The 19,310-nt window shown below is 39.1% G+C and overlaps 1 long non-coding RNA gene across 2 annotated transcripts; it reads right to left on the reverse strand.

Moving 5' to 3' along the window:
* Window positions 1-271: 271 nt before the first annotated feature.
* On the reverse strand, window positions 272-18,759 carry LOC116783257. Of its 2 annotated transcripts, XR_004355584.1 has the most exons (4): window positions 18,629-18,759; window positions 17,264-17,369; window positions 11,153-11,477; window positions 272-1,468 (listed from the first exon to the last, which is right to left on the reverse strand). It is a non-coding gene; the product is annotated as an uncharacterized LOC116783257 (long non-coding RNA). The 2 variants fall into 2 exon arrangements; XR_004355583.1 differs by lacking the exons at window positions 272-1,468; window positions 11,153-11,477 and adding an exon at window positions 13,495-13,666 and having other exon boundaries at window positions 18,629-18,749.
* Between the last annotated feature and the right edge of the window lie 551 nt (window positions 18,760-19,310).

Below are 19,310 nucleotides of genomic sequence, written 5' to 3' on the forward strand. Positions count from 1 at the left end.
CATTGTAGCAACTTCTCAGATACTCTCCTTCCCAAACAAATACTGCATGCAGGACTAGAGTTTCTGAAAGAAAATCTGTTGTTCATGTACGATGGAGATTTCTGAACACCTTTTTCTTTACAATGACACTGTCTCTCTCTTCCACTTTTCTTAGTTGATAACTTGCAAACATGGATCTTTTATATTAATTTCATTTGTTTCTGACTTTTTGATGCAAAATCAGGTACTATTGTGCTTGAGTTGTAGAAACAAATCAGACTCATTCTCTTCATTTGGGCAGCAACAATTTTATTTCTTGAATTGCTACATCCAAACTTAGCAGCCTGTGTTTTCAGGTAATCCATTAACCCAGAAATGGCAATCCTGCATCTAGGCTCTCTTTTCCTGTGTCATCTCTTTGATCCCTCACTGAATATGTGATTTGTCATTCTTTGTACTAAAGTAACGAGTAGCTTAGAAATATATCTACTTCAAAATAGATAAAAAGTCCACTGCAGCCAGGTGTTTCTCCTCCTGAGAAACACCCGGCCAATTTTATACTGTTCACTCCCTCTCTTCAAGAACTAATTCACTTTTCTTATTTATCAGCCAGGGACCATGACTGGTGGCACAAAACCTGCAGGACAGGAATTAAACTTCCCAATTTGCAATGACCTTTATATAAAGGGAAAGTAAGAGCTGTTTTCCCAGGAGGTAGAGTGTACTTGCAGTTCCAATTTTAAAGTCACTTTGTCTTCTTTGAAAAGAAAGTCCATAAAGTCAAATGCACATATTCATATTGCTTTGAAATTTGCTGTTCTTAGTGGCACATAGTGCCAGTTCAGATTTGGACTCACTTGAAGAACACAAATTGCAATCCCAAATTGTAATATTTTCACATTTTTTTAGTGCACACCTGAAATTTAAATTACCTATTGGCAAATTGGGGGTTAATTATTCATTATTTTAAATTATTCATTTTTAGCACAACCCCTGCATACCACCCACAGGGCATTGGTTTTTTTATATATAAAGTAATTTTACAAATACTAAGGGACTGTAAAGCTAGAAAACCCCTCCTACATTGCCAAATCCAAACAGCTATTAGCAAACATCCATCTGTGTTGCTGTCCTCATTTTCACATACTTCCACTATAAAATTTTCTTGGGAGGATTAAAATTCTATTTTGTCTTGCAGAAAGGGCAGGGCTGAAAGAGAGCCATGCCCATGAGCATCTCAGATGTAGTTAGCAAGCCAGAACCTCATTGCCTCAATAATCTGGTGTTTTTAGGAGACTTTCTTTGACAGAGCTGAGCCATCTGCTTTGCTACCCATCAAGGCTTCTCCAGGGGCAGCTGTAAGGGACTGTCCTGCAGGCACACCTCCTGTGCTGACCTCTCTCAAGATGGTGTTTCACAGTGTTGAAACTGCCTGGGAGCTTCCATATTTTTTTCTTAGATCATGTAAAAAAAGGGTTCGAAGCATTATCTAGGAAAAAAAGAAAAAAGGAAATTAGTCTCTCTTTTTCAATTTTATGCTGAAATTCAAGCTACTGCAAGCCATATGGCTACTCTTCTACTGCTCCAGGGATCATTAAAACAGGGTGCCAGCAGAAGTGGATCAACAAGCATTGACTGTCTGGAAGGAAAACAGGAGGCAAATGTCTCTGTGAAAGGAAAACAGGAGGCAAATGTCTCTGTGAAAGTTTAACTCTAGCACTGCTTTCTACTGTGACAGAATTGTAGTTCCACACAGATCCTATCACCTTCATTCTCCAAGCAAGAGACTGAAGAAAAGATTTTTTGAGGTATTTATGTGGTATTTTGTTGTTGTTGTTGCTTACTCTCAAATTTCTCTCTTTGGATCAAAATTATTTGCAAGCCTTTTATTTACCAACAGTCTCTACCAACAGCAAGTTGCAAATCCCTTGTCATCTTCTCTTCCGTTCACCATTCCAGTAGCCCAGTGGTTGGGACACCCTCCTGAACCCAGAAATACACCTGTCCTCTCCCTGGTTTCCATTTCCAACAACCCAGATGAGTATGAGAGCCACTACTAATCTTTCTACTTAACTCCAGTCTGTGCTTGAAATCTCACAGCACAGCCTGCCCTCCTACCCCTGGTGCCACGAATCCAAATCTTCTGAGCAATATAAAAACCACCTGCATGCTAAATACATGAAGTAATTAAAGCAAGATAAATGAAACAGGAAGGTTTTCATGTCCTTTGGCCTGGACAGCCTGGAATGAGGCATCCCATATTTTCAGGCGAGTGATGGAAGTGACACACTGTTATTCAAAAGGCCACGCATGTGTCTTGAGTGAAGTGGGAATCAATTATTGCTCATATGTTAATATAATTAACCCAAAGCAATACCAAGGTCTGGAGGTGGGGTGTGTGTTTGCTTCCAGTACTGACTTTACGTTTTGGATATTGTTTTGTGGTAGATTTTGTTAAAAGAGTGATGACTTGATTCCAACTTTTCACAGCCACTGAGATATGGAAAGCAAACAAGATTCTACTCATAGAAACTAGGTCTTTACAGTGATGCTTCAGTGGTCACTAATTGTGGCAGGAATAACAAAACCAAATGGAAATAGTTTTATGTTAAGTAACATATTAATACAATATGAATACATGAGCTCTGCTTTCTGTTCTCAGAAAAAACAGGGTCCTGCATTGGGTCTACTTTACAGAAGTCAAGACTGTAGGGACAGACAGATCCAGAGCAAATTCTCTGTAATTCTGATAAAGCCAAGACTCTTCTGGCTGAACTGTCTCATGGCTCTGGGTGTCTTAAAGACACAAGGTGGCACAACAGAGTATAGTCAATGCACAAATATCAACCATCAAGAACAGCATCCAATTCCTGGAACAAGTTATCAGGGAAATACAGCAACATGGATTTTAAATGTCATTCACATCTAGATCACCTGCTCAGATAGAAGTACAACTGTATGGAATTACCTCACTTCCTTCTTTTCCTGCTCATCCTCCGATCCAAGCAAGTAAGCTGTTTCCAGCCAAGCACGGCCCTGATATTCTTGCTTCAGTTTGGCAACTAAGTCTATTAAGGAAGCTTCTCAGGTTTCTTTGCTTGTTTGTTTTCTGTAATTGAGGTTTTGTTGTGGTGATTTTTTTGTTTGTTTTGTTTTCAAGGGAGAGAGAAGCAATTATTTTAAATGCTAAACAATTACTTAAAAAATGTCTATATTCCATTCAATATTTGCCATACAGTGTTTGTCTCGTAACACCCAGGAGCTTTAACGACGGACATATAAGAAATGCTCTTGGTACAGTGTCTGGCCCTTGGCAAACATCTTCCTTTGCTGCCAATGGCAGAGACTGAAGCCTGAAATCTGGGCTCACTCAGGACTTGGCAGCCTCCAGGTGGAAACACAACCCACCATCTGCCATACCAAGGCCCTAACAGATTATGCTGTTACCTTTCTCTCTGCTAGTGTCCACCAGCAGCCCGACTGGATTAATTGCCTTTGTGTTCCTTATAAAGGAAGGTAGCACAAATGATTCAGGTTGTTGTAATGATCTTCACCTGCTCTGCACTCATGTAGGAGCTTGGTTTGTGTTCATATCATCCTACTGGATAAGATTGTGAGTATTTGTGTGGCTGCAAGCACATGTGCTCAACATTTTTTAATAGAACAAATACCCAGCACAGAAGCAATTATTCAAGGGCTTTATGCTGGTTTTGCCATCAGGCTTTTTTAGCATTTGTACAGCTTTTTTGTCTTTACCACCATATTTAATTCCAGGTAGACGTTACTAGCAGGTTATTTGGTAAGTCCTTTGGCAAAGTGCTTGGATGAAATTGGTTTATATTTCCTAAATGAGGTCAACAAGACTTGTCAGCAGGATAAGTTATAGGAGTTGTTCAACTTGGTGGGAGATGCCCCAAAAAATAATCAATTCCCTAGCTGTTTGGGTTTGGTTTTAATGTGGCTATGCTAATGAGTTTCTAATTCAGTACAGGCAGTATTGCTTTTAGGAAGATGAGATAGTTTGAGGGATAAGGAGGAAGATTCACTTTAAGCTATCAGAGTTAAAACAATGTTCCTGCTTGTCTCTTCTACTGCCCTCCAATAGGGCAAACTCAAATTGATGCAAATACTCCTACATCAACACAAGATAATATAGAAAGTGAAATGAGCTATTACAGTAGAATGCATGTTTTCTATGTTTTTACCTGCAACTGCATTTATGGCTTTTACTGACATAGTTAAGTCAGCTAGTTACAAAAAAAATTTAAAATCTACCAGCTGACATAGTTATGCCACTAAATCTTTCCAGTCACAAAGCTGAACCCAGAAATAAGCTGTAAGAGAACTGAGCACAAATGGTGTTCCTAAGTCAATTATTCTCTAGCTTTTCAGTTGGCACTGGCAAATACAAAGCTCTGGTTTTGGTGATATTGTTCTGACCTCAGCCTTCATCGACACTGACAACTACCCATGTCAACCAGAGTCTGCAACTGAGAGCTGATGCTGGCTTGTTCTGAGGAGACAGGTCTGCATCAATATGGAACTCCCCTGGTGCCAGAGAGCTAAACATCACCCCAGTTGGTTCTATTCCATCCATAACAAGACATCCTCACTTCAGAAAAACACTATCTGTGCTGCAAAAGCCAGGCAAACAGCTTCCCAATAAATCCAAACCCTCAATGGACAAGAATGGAGACAGTCTTTTGCAGTACTTAGCCTGCAGCGGAGCCAACATGCTCTACTGAATGGAGCTTTGTGGAGACAGAAAGGCTCCTTCAATCAGGTTGAAAGGAACCTCAGGAGGTCCATGTGAACCTGAGAAGCAGCAAATCAATACCCCATTACAGCCAGCAATCACCTGCTGCTTTGTGTACATATTGCTAATTCAATTAAATTGGATTAAAAATATTTTCCAAGAACTTGACTGTGAGTGACTTCACCAGTTATGACTTTTGTAACTGAATTACAGTGTTTGTAAAATCTCACTGCAGGTATTCAACTGCTCCAGCCTGATACAGTAACAAACCACAAACAGGAAAGGGCAAGTTATGACCACTGGCAAGAAGTTTATAAGATGGACTTCAATGAACACAAGAGAAACGGACATGAGGAGCAGCAGCCAGCAGATGAAGGCACTGTTTCAAATAATGTTCAATTTGTCCAAGGCCTCTGAAACCTTGTTCAGCACCAGCCAAAGACAAAATATCTTCCCTCCTAATACCAACCTGGGCACTGGGCAGTCTTATGTAAAAGACATGGCACTGCTCCCTTTGAAGCACAGCTGGTAGGTATGGATAGCATTCAGCCCTCCAAGTTTTCCAGCAAATGTTGTATTAATGTCTTCACAGAATGGACTTATATTCCGTGCCAGTCAGAGGATGTTTTTCTGTAACAATCAAAAGGAAACCTGTATCACAGCCAATAGCTGCCTTCTTTCATTGTCCTGGCAGCTCTCCTTCTTATCTACAGGCCTGTGTCTTTGTTAGGTTCATTTGCTCTGTGTGCAGTAGGAACCTCATCTATTGTACCAAGAGAACAGCTACCTCTGTTTTGCCCTTGGCAGCCAAGATACTGAACCTCCCCAAGGGCTCCTTTTTTCCTTCTCTCCTCCCCAGGCAGCTACAGCAGTTTGCTATCCATCCAAAATGGATGAGTGGCTCTCCTGGTTTAGATTTTACCTTTGTATTATTTTCTCTCTTTTGGGACCATGATCTTAAAGTTGTTTGCTGAAGACAAAACTCTTAGCAAGTCCAAACTGGCTCCCTTTATTTCTGATCATTTATTTCTGGCCTGGTTTTTTTAGCTCGTTTGGTTCTCCCCAAGTCAAACAGTTGTTTGCACTTATAATTCCCATAACCAGGCTCTTTTTCCCAGCTGACTGCTCATACACAGTGCCATTGCTCTGGACCTTTCACTAAATTATTTTTCCAGGACATCCAAAATCATATAGCCTTCAATATGGCCATCAACTTTCAAGTAGCCAACATTTCTGACTTTCAAACACTTGGATTAGTCTCAAAAGCAAAATCCAACACCTCCTTTAAGTAGCCACTTCTTCAGCAAGGACAACTGCATCAAGCACATGACAAATAGCTGAGAAAGAGGAACCCCTTGCATGTAGTAGAGTTTAATTCACCTTCATTCACAAGTCAGCATTCAATGCAGGAGGGCAAAACAGAGACACTTTAAATTTTCAGTATTATAATACTGGCACAAGAACATTGTGTTTTTGCTGCATCCCATCTAACTTTCATCAGTGTTTCAGGTAGGCAATTTTGCTTCCTTTTCTGCTTATTCTAGTGCTTTCTACTTTAAGTAGCATCACTAGTTAATGATCATCTAGTTAATAATCATCCAGTTAAACTAGACATACTACACTATGAAGACAAGCTAGTTTTAAGATTATATAGCAAAGGGATAGGATCCTTTTCCATAGCTGCTTCCTATGTCACCTCCTATGATCTTTACTCATTGTAAATACCATTGTCCTTATTTTCTACTTCTCAGGTACAGAGAAATGAAATGTATTGCAAACCTACCAATAAGGGAAAGACATCATTTTCCTCCAGAATATACACCCAGAAGTTATGTCAACATATGTTTAACCTAAAGGTTTTAACTGCCATAGAAATGAAGGCATGGAACAAGCACCACGCTTAGTGCTTTGATCTTAACAAATTTATTTCTCATGTATTAAATTAACCATAAGTGCTGATGAAAGCAAAATGATCATTCTGAAGCACAGGAAATAAAATGCAATTAAAAGCATCAGTGCAGCAGCACACCTGGAAGTGTGTAAGAATGTGATTCAGCAACAGATTAACGAAACATATCTCAGAAACATTAGTGTAATATCTGCAAAAAAACTGGCAGATTAATTATGGCATAAGCTTAATCTAATTACAAAAATCTCAGAAATGTTTGACTCAGCAACTCCTTCGTAATGGAAATATAATACAACCATGTCCACCAAACAAAATTCCTGGTAAATCTGCATATGGAGGAAAAGATTTTAATTAAACTTCACGGATACATGATTTTAAGTCTAAACTTCCTCGTGCACTGGTCACTGCACAGTAGTTAGAGATCTCCTATAAAAATGAAGCACTGTTGGCATATAACACCATCTCATCTTTCCAGCAATAGCCGTGTGCACATGTGTCGCTGATAATGTCGGAACGGCCAATGCGACACAGATATCAGAGTCAGACATAGTCCAGGTGCAAGGTGATCAGGAAGCAGTTTATTGCTCTCAAGTGTTGCTCTTATACTCTTTGTACACTCTTGTGCCATAACACAATTGGTCAAAAGTCTCAAGCATAAAACACTGCACACACTCTTATTGGTGACACTGAAGACACTGTGCATGCAGTAACATGCTATTGGTGACACTATACACACTTTGATTGGTGACCTTTGGTCTGGGTTGCATTACGTTTGTTCTGTCCGGCATTACAGTAAATATTTCCTAAAAGTTGTTTAAATTCCTCGTCACTAATTGCCAGGCTGCTGACAGGTTCTCTGTCAACCCCGACACACATATGTGCCACATAGTAAAAGAATATTAAGTAGACCTGATGTGACTGATAACAAATGAGGTTGTAAGCTAAGATATGGCCTGGAAGCTCTAGAAATTTCTGTTTCTAAAAGCAGGATTAATAGAGCTTACAAAGGCTCCCTGAAAGAAAGGAGCTTTACTGGCTCATTTAGTATCAGTCACCCAAATAAAAACACAGGCAACCTTCAGAAGGTCATTAGTCTCAGGAATATGAATGAAATTAGCACTGTCAAATCTTAGAACAGCTATTCCTCTTCATCCTCTATTTCTTTGGCCTTACAGTGGACCACACCGTGAAGATCTGCACAGATCAGAGATGTAAAGACTCAGCTGTGGATGGTTTTGGAGACCAGAGGGGCAGCTAGTCTGAACATAATAGGGAGGACCTGGTGAAGGGAGTGGCAAAACTAGCTGGAAAAGAAGCAAAGAGTATATAATTACCCACCCTCTCACTAATGCATCACAGAAACCTTACTGAAAGGTTATTCCAAACCAACCTCAGTCTAAGAACTGAAAAATTCCCTAAGAACACTAAGTGAAAAGTAACTGTAAACCAGTAAGAAATTAAACTTCAAGAATGCACTCACTGACTCTCTCTGCAGAAATAGCTTTAAAACATCACTTGAAGGACACAGAAAGAGTGCAAAGATCACATTAATTACATTCCCAGGTGATACCTTAAACGAGGACAGTATTTGTAGCTTAAAAAAATAATAATAAATACGATCTGAGACAGTGGTAGAGAACAAATTTAAAATAAGCTTGCAATTAAGCAGTCATTAACACAAAGAGAAAAAGAAGTAGGAGCTTCCTACCCCACACAACTCAGGAAGCAGTAGCTGAACAAGCCCTGAGCATCTGTGGTAGTTTGGTCTAGGCCTTCCTTGGTGACCAGTTTGTAACCAAGGAAGGACCCAGATTTACCCAGTATTCCCTACGATTTTTACGTAAGCCAGGCCAGAAGAAAGGAGGAAAGGCCTTTGCTCTCTCTTTCCTTCCGGCGGCTTGGAGGTGCAGGTTCCCTGCTGTTGAGTCTGCCGTGTTGGGGAGCGAGGCCTGGTTAGGCGTTGTCAACCTTGGGAGGCGGAGGTTGCCAGCGATCGTTCCAGAGCGACTCTCGGTTGTCCCAAGGAGAGTAGTGAGATATTTCTTTGCTAACTCTTTTAGTGCTAGATATTGGGCTACTAATTGGGATATATATATTTTATTTTGGTTTTGTTCCTTTTTCCCTTCCCCCTTCCCTTTCCCTTGTGAAATTGTATATATTTCAATTGTAACATAAGTGTAAATATATTTATATATATCACTTTAGCTGTCTCTCTCTCCTTTCAGGTTTTCTTAGTTGTTTTTCTCCCTCTTCTCCCTGAGGTTTGGGGGAGGGGGGGACTTCTTGTGGTAAGGTTTGGAGGCTTGGCAGGGAGCCAGCTTCAAACCATATCAGCGCCCCAGTACTGCTTGTGAAAGTACAGCACTCCTGAGCTGTTTAAGAGACACTGGTGATGCAGGTGTAAGACACTACATTGAATTCTGGGTCCTTCTGTATAGGAGACCTGAAATACGTAGGAAAAAAGTCCCAAAAACCAGAAGCCCAGTGTGCCATTAACAAGGGCTTGAAAAGACAATTTAGAAGAAAACCGAAAATAAAGTAAACCTGTTGGGTTATACGACAGCTGTTCACCAGTAGAGCACTGAAAAAGGAAAAGGCTGCAATGAATCAAGATCAATTAAATGAAATAAAAGCAAAGGAAAAAACCCCACAAGATTAGCACTGGGAAATTTGTAACAGTGAGATGCAGAGAATTCTGTCAGTAGAAATGGTGCAGACCCCTTCAAGGAACTCTTGTTAAAAAGAAAATTCCCATGCCTGAGGAGTGTATAACAGAAAATAATGTAGTGCTGTTGAGGGCTGAGATACATGATCTCTCATGTTTTGCTGTGCCAAGCTCCTGGCACTTACACTCCCAAACTAACAATCATGAAGGATGCAGCTAGAAGTCAAAAATGCAGTGTCTTAAGGGAGTGTTTGCAACATAAGATCACAAAAAGATGCACAATGACCACCTGATTTGCCTTTTACCATGGGTTGTTGGAAGAAAACAGGGATGTACCAATCATTTCTGTTGTCTAGGGGAAATGGAGTTGTGGGGGGAAGCAGCAGGCCCGTTGAGTCCCTACAAGTTGAACCCCTAGAAGAGTACAGTATACTGGATGGCATAAGACCATTCCCATGAGAAGCAGAGAAGCTAATTAACCATTCCCGTGAGCAGTACAGCCTTGAGAAGTGGGGAGTTAATTGGCAAGTTGATAAGTAGGTTTAGGGAGGAAAGAGATGTGCAAGGACAAAAATGTTGGCTATGTTCATGGTGCAGGTGCATGATAATAGTATTTTGTAGAAATGATATTATTTACAAAAAAGTGTGTGAAAAAATGTGGGCTAGCTTTCCTAATAAAGGATGCTGCTGCGCGGAGGCTGCAGACAGCACTTGTCTCAACTTCTTGTGTAGTGTGTGTATGTGTATGTGTGTGCTTTTCTATATCGGCCAAACCTAACAACTATGAAAACTACCCCGTGACATGGAGTGTCAGGGGTAAGTCATGACCAATTTCTTGCATCCACTCCTCAGGCCATTGGTGGGGATCAGAAACTCAGTTAGATTGGACTTTCACCCACCACTACAGATGTCATTTGTCCTAGAGAAAGGATACACCAAGCTGAGAAATCCAGTCACACCCAAGAGACTGAAGAGAAAAATTACGTGATTGCTTCAAACAAAAATGCAAGCTAATATTATCTGGTTTCTAACTTAGAGATCAGGAGGAATATTAAATATTTTAGAGTATTACAAGACCTGTATCTCTCTGGGGGTATTCCACCTCCCACACAAGGTTGACACAGAAAAGGCTGTGGTCTTCCCAGATCTAGACAGAGGAGCTCAATGCACAAATAAAATATCTGCTCTGTTTTTCTCAAGAAAAAATACTTTTTTTTTTTAGCAGATTGCCTCTAAGTAATATTTTAAATGCACCTATTTTCCACTATTATTTGGCATTGCTGAAACATCAGTGCCTCACAATCAAAGCTTACATCAAAGGAAAACCTTCACTTTGAAACAAAATAGATGTCATTTGGCTAAACTGCAAAGAATATGAAAAAAAAATTGCTGAATGCCAAACACCTTATACAAAAACAAAATGCATTTTTCCCCATGAACATTCAGGTAATCACAGTGCCTTTCACTATTTTTCATGCTGTGGTGACAAAGAAAAGAGGACCAGAACTGATTGAATCCACATCTCAAAACAACAACAAATAAAATATTTTTCTCTTGCTTGAGACTGGAATGCAAAATCCTTCAAATTACTGTAGTGAAGTGTGAGGGATGTACAAAAAATGAAGAGTATCATCTAATGAAAGAAAGGGGACATTGTGAAATGAGTGATTTGTTGGATACTGTCAGCAACAGCGGCCAGGAATCCTTTTCAGAAGCAGTCAGGAAAGCTTACAATGCCTCATAAATCTAAAGATAGCGGAGGGAAATAGAGTATATATAAAGTAAAGCAAACACTTTAATAATAGGGGATCTCCCTCGTATTAGGGAAAGAGATAAACCTTACCCAGCAGTGCCAAACAACAGGATTTTTAGGCTTTTTTGCTCAAACATAAGAAAGTTGACGCAAGAAGCTATCAGTTTTATCTGATACGTTGAGAAAATCCATATTCACAGCAGTTCTGCAACCAAAGTGTGCATCTCATTTCCCGCTGCCACAGTCCTGGAACTCGGGAGGAATGTGAGCTACACTTGGATGTTCATGGATCCCAATCTCATTGTAAAATCTGAAGCCTTCTCCCTAGCTAAGGAACAATTCTCCCTGGCCTTATACACTGACCATCTGCAGTGGAACCCTTCCCAGGCTTTGAGACTCCCTTTTGCAAGATGGCCTAGAAAAGAACATATGAAAAAAATTAAGGTGTACATACTTGTATTTCAGCAAGTCAAAGGAATAAAGAGGGTGGGGAGATGACACCAGTGAAGTTCACAGAATTCTTTCATGTCTAATGATGGCCACATGTGAAGCACTAAAGTGGTGCTATTTTAGACATCAGAAAAGCTGTGAGGCCACGTCAAAAGGCCTAATTCACATTCCAATGCAGCTGAAAGGAATGTGAGCCTCATCATACATGTTTTAGTCTAAGTGCTCTCACTTTTCCTCTCTTTATACATAACTGTGTATATCATGGCACATAGGTATGGTTTTGTACCACGCCTCTCACATGTGTACCTCTCACGTACCAACACTGGCCTATGGAAAATGTATATTAAGAAATAACTTCACTCATTGATAACAGAATTGTTTTTAATGTTCTATCTCAGTAGGCAGCAAAACCATAGATCTTCTGGCAAATATTAAAACAAAGATCGTATTTTAAAGTAATAATACATGCAGCCTCTTTTTCCAGTTATAAACACGAGGACACAGTTTATTCTACTCTCTCAAACATGTTTTCGTAAGAATAATTTCCTTTATACTTTGGCATTTTATTGCCAGTACCTCTGGGCATTTATCATTTTTGGGACTAATGGCAGTCAGCAGGCCTGTAACAAACATTTAAGTGTATCTGTATTGGGGAAGAACTATACAATATATATGAAAATTTTGAGTTTTTTCCTTACTGTAAAATACAAATATACAGGAATCCAGTTAACTACTGGTTATACATCCATGCCCTAAATACAATGACAAAAGTGACACATGAATTTTTAGCTAAAATAATTAAATAATTATACCAGGATCTCAGTAATTTTTAGTTCTAACATTCAACAAATGTCAAATTCAATGAAAGCTGATTTCAATGTGAGACTACCTTGATGTAAAAAGAAAAACCTGCAAGGGTTAGTGCACCTGATTAAATAAAAACTGAACTGAATAAACCCAGAATGTAACAATGAAAGGGATATGAATAAAAAAAGGGCATGCTGGATGAGAGTAAATTAGGCAAGCATGGAGAAAAAAGTGCCACTGCTTACTTTCTCAGTCTGACTAGAGACCTGGAGAGAATTTTGAACATGCTCAGAGAATGCTGTTGGTCTGAGGTCCACTGAGCTGTACAACTGAGTGAGCTCAGTGTTCATGGAGGGTCCCGGACATGAAGGATTTGAGAGTAAAATCTTCTTCAGTCAGTTCATGGTCAAAGTTACAGAAACTTCCAGTGACCCATTTGCCACACATCATGCCACTGCATCACTATCATACAACCTCAGTTCAGTGGATCCCAGGATGGAGTGAAAAAAAGCTCTTTAATACCAGTTGTCATTCAAGAATATCTGAATTACCTCTTCAAAAGAGAGTTTTCTGTTTTTATGAAGCAATGTAATTACCTAAACTAACCCCCATTGTTACAGTGGAACTTTTTCAGCTGTTCAAAAATATGACCTTTGAGACTGATGTTTCATTACAGAGGAGCTACTGTAAAAAGACTACTTTTAAGCATTAATTAGCTTTAATTAAGATTAATGTGTCCTGGCTACTTATTCCTGTCCCTGTTCAGCACTTTATCACCTCCTGGCTTTCACTGCTACAACCTGTTTTATATGAGGTTAATTAAAAAACCCAGGCTGAAAAACAACTCTTTAGGCAGGATTTTTTTGTTTTGATCAAAGATATTTTTTTAATATATTCAATAAGACAGCCAACAAGAATCTAACTTGATTGACCTCGGCCATGTTACTTCCTAGAGACCAGAATATGCTGCCAGGAGAAGGAAACAAAATATACTAAAACCAAGAGAAAAAAAATTCTGTAGCATAGAGTCACAACCTAAGATTCTCCCTCATTAAATCAGTGTCTGTCTAAACTTATTAAGTATAAATTCTTCATGCTCTGGGAAACCAAGAAGAGAGATTAACTGACTTCAGGCATGAGCTGGAAGCTACAGAGCATGTCTCCAGATCCTTGCCTCCACAATAGGTGGTTTCAGATGGAAAATGCCATCTGTACAGTACAATTCCCCCAAAGCTGGAGGTCAGTTCCCAGCAAGATATGGACTCAAAGTGCCTCCAAAGTTTCCCATTTGCTTTTCTCAAGGCCTTTATCAGTATTACCTCTAGCCCAGCTCATCTTGTATCAACACTGGAAAAAAAAAAAAAAAAGACATTTTATGTGTCAGCTAAAGCAACTACTGATACTGCTCCTAACAGCAAATCCTTCCTTATTGAAAAAAAAAAGATGAAATAAAATCAGCAACAGAGTAATGTGCTTGCTCCCTGGCCTCCCTGCTGCAGTAACAACACAAATGTTTTGCACTTTCCAAAGTGGCAATTCAATCCCACTTGCCCCTTTCTGCTGTAAGCTGCTCTCCTCCATTTTGAGTGACTCAGCTCCCTCCTGCAGTTGGAAAGACTATAACCCAATTTTCTCCAGAATGAAGCAGTTCACCTTATTCCCATTTCTTCAGATGCAGGTTTTAAACCAATTCTCTTTTGCCTCCTCTTTCTTTCTTTTATAAAATTGACATTCTCATGCCTGTCTTGGGCACATGCAGCGCCCTGGCACAGGCTGCTGATGGATTCAGCCTCTGGGCAGTGCATTAGCTCTAGGCATGGAAGAGCCTCTGCCCTTTCCCCCCCAGCATTAACGTATCCAAGGACCAATCTGAATTCCCAATTGTGTGATTGTTCTTCTCTATTCCCTGTTTGATCTAAAAACTTATAAATACTTGATTGAATGGTAGAATTATGACATCAGCAGTCACCCAGCCAGACATTACAAATGAATAAAATTAATTTGCACTCAGCTGTTCTGTTAAGATTCTGTACAAGATCTTTCACGCTTTGAAAAATCATAGTTCACAACTATATCATAACTCTAAATGTGACCCCTTAATGACATTACACTCAGGAGACACAACATTTTTTGCCAGCTGACAGTGTAATATTTGGTATGTACATTAGACAGATTAGTTAGATTTTGGGGAGTATACACAGAAAACACTATATATAAAACACTCATAAGGAGACAGCTAAAGGGAGCCTTAGGCACTTGACACTCTAACAGAATTTAATATCCTCCTCAATCTAAATCTATATTCAAAGAGTCAGTCACATTTTTGTTGCATCATCAGCATTGTTGAACATTTGCCCAAGTGTCTTTTTTTTCTTTTTCTCTTCTTATTCTTCTGCCTTGTTCTAAGCAAACATGCCTTAGGATCAATAAAATCTCCATTTCACTTCATCATGAGCTCATTCCTTGTTTTAAAAGGGTCTTTGTGAATAAGAGGTTTTAGAGAAAAAAAAAAAAAACCAAACGTGTACATTATTGCAAGGGAGAAATTAACTTGTTTTGCTATAAGACACATTTTCAAATAAAATACTTGTGAAAAATCACACACTAAAGCAAATTAAAACATTGAAACACCAACCAGAAATCTCATCAGCTCTGAACACCTTAAAATTCAGAATAGCAGCACAGTATTTTTCTATTACAAAACCAAAACAAAAACAAAACAATTCCTGAAGCCTCCTGATTTATTTTTATTTTAAAATTATGTGTGGGCATATATTTATATTTTAAACATATATATTTGAATGCATCTGTAGGCTGGCCAGTACTTTCTTATTTTACTCTTTTTGAGTGAGAGATGACATGAATCCATGACTTTGACCCTACACTGTGAATCTCATGGGTATGTGGTGTATGTGGGGAAAAAATTTGTTAGTCACACTACGGGGTCACACAGTGAAAATCCTTCTGGATTAAGAGAAGAGAAAGGCCATTAAGAGAACAATCTTTTTCCCTGGTCATGGGAGATGGGTCCATGACACAGAGCTCCAAACAAGCCAAAAAATGCTTCAAAAGGCCGATTCTTTTTTTACTTCTGATAACTGGAAAATTTAAGGGGTTCATGTATCCAAATTATATTAATATATTCACATCACATCCTTTCATTTGGGGAAACTCAGGCTGTTTGAACAAATATTTAATTAAACCTCATGTGGTACAGCAGGGAAAATATTTTTAATGATATCCTGTGGTGAAAATCAAAATTTCCTGACAGTTACCTCACAGCAGTGCCCAAGTTTAATACTGTGTTTTTCATAGACATAGAAGAGTTAAGTTTAGCAACACTTGGAAAAACCTGACCTGTTTTAGTCATATCTCACAAGATCTACAAGAAGCAAAGAGATGTCCTTAACGTAACCTATATTCAAAGGTTTAGAAATACAGCTTATTAAGGGGCCAAGACTTCATCTATGTCAAAATACAGGTAAGTTTAACATTAGAAGCTGAAGATAATTGCTTAGAAGTTTCATGTATGTGTCTGTTTTGGCAAATTTGTCAGTATTTAGAGATTTGGTTAGAGAATTTAGGCTTTTCCTGTGGGACAAACCAGGTGTGGGAAACTTTAGTCATAAACTGAAATGAATAAGGAGATTCTCAGTGTGGCACTTCCGTTTTACAACTGGAGACATTATATCTCTCATCCTTAGTGTCACTGCTTAATTTGCAGACTGATATAAAACTGATATTTTCAACATCTACCGTAGGGATTTTAACATCCAGAGGAGGAGTATGCTGGGAATTGACAACCACTCCTCGGACCTTGTAGGAAATTAAGATGTGTCCTGATGAGAGGGAAATCAAGACTTTGATGTAACCAAATCATCTTAGTAAAAAACTGTTTTGGACACACTGTACACTAACAAGGTATAATCCTAATTGCTCCTTCAGCATTTTTGTTAGAACATGAACAGAAACATGATGCTTATCAGGTAGCAATTAGTAAAGACATACTCTCATGGTCCAGTCTGTTACTAAAAATTATAATAATCTATTTTACCCAAGTTCAAATGGCTCCTCTATTTTCAGCTGCCAGGTAGCACACATTTTAGAAGTATCGCTACTAAAAGTAAATTAAGAATTCCTTCTTTTTAAATAGATGAAAACATTTCAGGAACCCAAGTTAGGAAACACAAATACACTGATATCTGACATTATTTCTAAGAGCTTAAAACATTGGTAACATTTCTTAGCAGGTAGCCACAGGTTAAAAAGAAAAAAAAATTACTGCGAATAAAACAAGAATTAGCTGAATACTAAGGAAGTATCTATTCCCTAAATTAATAAATTGCACCAAAATGTAATTTGACATCATACATAATGTCTCTGAGTATTTCTTTGACACAGATGCATTCATCAAATTATAGCAGCCTTTTAATTTTTATTTGATTAAGAAGTGGGAGAAAAACTTCACCTTTGAACATGAGTAATGTCACTAAAAGCAAAAATGGACAATGACTGATAGCTCAATAAGAGAGATTCTTCTCCTGCTTCATTCCCATCATCTGTACTGCAACAGCAGAAACAAATATTGAACTGTCCAGGAAAAGACGTGAGTCGTGATGTGTCAAAAAAACGTCAAGGCAAATGAAAAAGATAAAATTTTAATTTAATCCTTCAGGGCTTTGATTTTTTTTGGTTAGTTTTTCTTGTTTGTTTGTCTGTGGTTTGGTTTTGGTTTTTATCTTTTAAATATCCCAAAAAAATTATATTCATAGAATACCAGGCTAGAAGGGGACCTAAGGATCACCTGGTCCATTCTTTCCTGGTCTGAAAAAGAAGGCCAAGCCCCCTGTCCAGCTGAATCTTAAAAGTGTCCAACAGGGAGATTATTCCAATTGGTGTTTGTTTTCATTGTGAAAAATTTTCCTTTTATAATTGGAATCTCACCAGTAGTAACTCGTACATGTACTCCTCATGTTTTCCCTGTGGCTCCTTGTAAAAAGGCAGTCCCCATCTTAGTCACCCTTTAAATACAGTAACTTGTCCCTTATTACTGAAAGGAAGAACAAAAGAGAGCAAAATTTTAGCAGTCAGCTCTGTCTCTGCCTATTAATTAACTTTCTATTAAAAGCCAGACAGCATAACTGAACCAGAACAACGCTGTAAATTTACAGAGCTGGAATTTTCAGACTTTTTACACATTATTGCTGTGTTCACAATTAGCCAAATTAACCCCAATTTTAAGGAGCTTTTAAGAGCAGACAGGAGTAGCTGATTTATCTGTTACTCGTTTTCCCATTTATTAACCTCATTGTTACACTCTTCTGCAGTTTACTAGCAGTAAACAAATCCCATGTGAAACCCAATAAAATACTTTTTTTGTAATGCTAATGCTACTGTCTTTATAAATCTTCAGTTCCAGGCACAGCATTAGGTCCTTACTGGCTGTGATTTATGAGTGGGCTGACCTGGACCTAACCCTGTCAGCTTTAGCTATGAGACAGTCCTTAGGATTACAGGTCTCTAATCTGGCAAATTCCTGAGAGGAAAAAAAATTAACTGAAGAAGGCTCTCTCTGTCAAGTGATAAAGCCCTGTTCTTTTCAGGTTTCACTAGAGATGGGGTTATGGTCAGAATTAATTGAAGGAGACACAGGGACACCCAAAAAAAAATAATCATGTGAGAAAAACCAAGAGAAACAGAATTTATAGGAGAATTACTGAATAGGAAAGAAGAAGAGGTTGAAGGGAAGCAATCAATTCCCATTTATAAGGTAGGGAGTCTAGCAAACTAATTAGCATTAAAGCCAGATCAATTTTCTTACACAAAGTATTTTATGAGAATGTTACATGACAGTGTACTAATTAAAACTAATTGGCCTAATTAGAGCAGCATTAATAACATAGCAGGCACTGGCAGCAGAACCACTTAATCCATGATGTGCTTTACAGATAAAGATACGTGAGAGTCACCTCAGACAGCTCTTGTTTTAAGGTAACATTTTGTTTTGCAGCAAGGCAACAGCATGTCTGTGATCACATGTTGGTGAATAGGAAGAAAAATGGCAAATTAGACACTATAAAAGGGAGAGGCAAATTGAGAACTGAAAACAACAGTGTGTTAGAGAAGCAATTAGTGAGAAACAATTATAAAGCGTGAGCCTGATTCTCCCATGCCCTGAACCTTGGGAAATAATTTACTGGGAGAGTAGCCCAGCAATGCTTCACCCAGGCTTTGCTATCAAATAAAAGACTTCATACAGTGCAAGGCAGGAGGGGAAAAAAAACCTGCAGAGCTCAGCAAATTCCAGACCTGGTAGTCTACAAACACTAATAAGTCTACAGGGCTTCCAGGCTTCCCTCAAGGACATTGTGGTAGTTTGGTCTAGGCCTTCCTTGGTGACCAGTTTGTAGCCAAGGAAGTGCCCAGATTTACCCAGTATTCCCTACAATTTTTACGTAAGCCAGGCTATAAGAAGAAAGGAGGAAAGGCCTTCGCTCTCTTTCCTTCCGGCGGCTTGGAGGTGCAGGTTCCCTGCTGTTGAGTCTGCCGTGTTGGGAGTGAGGCCTGGTAAGGCCTTGCCAACCTTGGGACATGGAGGTTGCCGGCAATCATTCCAGGGCGACTCTCGGTTGTCCCAAGGAGAGTAGTAAGATATTTTTTGCTAATTCTTTTAGTTGTTAGATCTTGGGCTACTGATCGGCATCATCTCAATTTTATTGAGACGGGAATTTTCACTGAAGAAAATGCAGACATCTTTAAGTCAGAGCATCTGAGAAACACAATCCTAGTTTAGTGAGCTCCAAAATTATTAGGAAAAGTGCACAGGAACGAGAAGAAGAAGGAAGAAAAGAAAAAGCTGACCGATCGAGGTGGCCGGAGAGGGTGGAGCGGACTCCGACATACGCCGGAGCAGTGAGTCATGCTGAGAGGCAGCACCACATCACATGCGGCAAGGACTTTTCCCTAACCAGTGTGGTGCCTGCAGCTCGAA

Source organism: Chiroxiphia lanceolata, chromosome 2 (assembly GCF_009829145.1).
Source record: "Chiroxiphia lanceolata isolate bChiLan1 chromosome 2, bChiLan1.pri, whole genome shotgun sequence".
Classification (NCBI taxonomy): domain Eukaryota; kingdom Metazoa; phylum Chordata; class Aves; order Passeriformes; family Pipridae; genus Chiroxiphia; species Chiroxiphia lanceolata.